The 2,619-nt window shown below is 33.7% G+C and overlaps 1 non-coding gene across 1 annotated transcript; it reads right to left on the bottom strand.

The window, feature by feature from the left end:
* Positions 1-1,784: 1,784 nt before the first annotated feature.
* TRNAG-GCC (transfer RNA glycine (anticodon GCC)) lies at positions 1,785-1,855 on the bottom strand. The gene has a single exon. It is a non-coding gene; the product is annotated as a tRNA-Gly (tRNA).
* Positions 1,856-2,619: the final 764 nt, after the last annotated feature.

Raw genomic sequence — 2,619 nt, 5'->3', positions numbered from 1 at the left:
CATACTCACCTAGAGGTTACCTTCTTTCTCAGTCAAAATATGTTGCAGATATTCTTGAGCAGACTAGACTTACTGATAATAAAATATGACACCATTGCTTTGCCTTTTGTTTCTTTTTCCTTGTAAATTATAGATTTTTTTTATCAAGGCACATTCTATCTCTCATTTTTGTTTTCTAGTTGGCAAACTCTCGATGCTCGTAGTTGCCGCATCATGAGTTTGAGGGGAGATATTAAATAATATTTATGTAGTCTTATTTATTAAGGATAAAATAGTACTTTCAGTTTAATCTATATATATACTTTATTTGTATTTAGGTTAAGATTAAATATTCATAATATAAAGATTATTCAAAATTCTAAATTTTTTTTTTGTGTTTAATCTTAATTATTTTAACATTTGAGGGATTGTTCTGCATTCAATGCCGTGTGGCTAAAGTTTGTTTAGCATGTTTCTTAAAGCCAAGCTATCATGCCACCATGATATTTCCGTTGGCCAAGCAAACTGCCAATAGTTTCTCAAGCTCGGTGTTTGCAAACCAAAGTACAGAGTTCCTCTTCAACCTGACTTCACAATGGGAGCTGTTCTGACAGTAAAAGACCTTCGCTTTTTTTGTACAGAGTTCCTCTTCAACCTGACTTCACCTTCGCTTTTTTGAGTTGTTTAAAATTCTTTGAAAGGATTTCTCAAAATTATATTGGAATCAACACTATTTATTCAAACAATCAGAAGGATTTCCCAAACTTTAGAGGCATAATTGACAATTTATTTTTGAAACAAACAGATTTTTTCGGAAGAAGACTATTTTCATTATTTTGGACCACAATTCAGGATACTTTCAACCAATTTGTTCAAATCTTATCCAATTAAACTGAATGATTTCGTAGCTCAATATACGTCTGCTCTATCAAAAAAGTGATACCCTTACTGAAATCATCCTTCAATACGAGATTCCATCCTCGTCAGAGAGAGGAGACTTGTAAACTCCAGTTAGGCCCATGCCTTCAAAACCCAACTTAGAGACCTGTTTAGCATACCATACCGAATTGGAAAACCACAAATAAACAGGAAGAACACCAAGATGGAGTGTTTAATATTCTTACATAAGGAAAACAAAAGCTCAGAATCTTGGATTTCGGAACCGGGGCATCTTTCTCCTTCGATGAAGTCTAATTTTGAAGTAGAATGGCAATTCCCTGTTCATTTTAATCAATCTTTTGTTACCTATATGCAAAAGCCATGATTTTCTCTTCAAATTTGCACTTCACATGATCAGTGAGTGATTACTGATTCCACAACAAATGCCAGACACACAATTTGGTGTGCATCACAATGGACTTCACTTTAAATAATTGAACGGGCACATGTACATTGAGCAACTTGCCTTTATAAATCTTATCAATTCAACTCAAACTATTTGATAATTTAAAAAAATAGGTTACAAATTCTTTGAAGATAATTACTTCACAGTCAAAACCCAGTTAATTAGAGCAATGATTCGTGCTGTCTGGACAAAAAGTCTGCATCTTTACTGAGAACTCAAACCAAAGATGGCTCTCCCAGAGTTTTCCATGCTACCATCACCAAGCACCTCCATAACCATTGGACAAGCCCATGAATTCAATAACTCTCTAGCCACAGAAATCTATAAAATCCACAAAAATCTGCAATCTTGCAAAGTAGAAACTACCAAAACACAATAAATGACAACGTGGTAGGTTTGGTCTGGACTTCGAAGAAAATTTTTGCTCTGGAAAGCAAGCCAAAGTTTGGGGAAAAAACATTGCACCAGCCGGGAATCGAACCCGGGTCTGTACCGTGGCAGGGGACTATTCTACCACTAGACCACTGGTGCCTTGTTGGAATGATTTTGGAACTAATTATACCTATTGATAATTAGTTTTTTAAAACGTGTCCACACTCCGTTATTTTGTGAGGTCTTTATTATATTATAAGCATCACATTAAAAAAAAAAAACTATATAAAATTATATTTTAGTATAATACTCATCGATTAATTGAATAATTTCATGCAAGAAACAATAAAAAAACCATAAAATGCATAAGATTGCACAAAAACTATAACTTATAAGATTGTAAAATTATCAAGTTCCATAGCAAAGAACTATCGGCGTGAAAAATTTCCACAGCTATTACAGTACCAAGCTCCTTGTAGTACGTATATTTGCATTCAAGAGAGAAATCACTAAACTAGATCTAGAGAGTAAGTACTGCAATACAGATACGATTATATTCATAGTATATCAGCAGGAGACATGTTTAATTCATTTGAAAAAAAACTTCAGGAGAAATGTGGAGAAACCTGTAAAGTGGGACTCTTTCTTCTTCTTCTTCTTCTTTAAAACCAGTGGAGTCCACAGAAACCATTCCATATATACAAAAGTGATGGGATGAACTGCATTTTATATTTTTTGTTGTGTCATTGGTCATGTCAGTATGCTAGCAGCAATATCATACTATAGAATATTAAACTGATATGCACAAAATTAACTCTTTCACTTGATTGATTTCTCATGTATCATGCATATTTATATACATTGGTTACTCACTAGTTATGAAAGTCCATTATGAGTAGGACTTTGTATGTAGCTAGACTGTC

Source organism: Populus euphratica, unplaced genomic scaffold (genome assembly GCF_000495115.2).
Source record: "Populus euphratica unplaced genomic scaffold, PopEup_1.0 scaffold103.1, whole genome shotgun sequence".
NCBI classification, from domain to species: domain Eukaryota; kingdom Viridiplantae; phylum Streptophyta; class Magnoliopsida; order Malpighiales; family Salicaceae; genus Populus; species Populus euphratica.
This window is presented reverse-complemented; position numbering and strand designations above follow the sequence as displayed.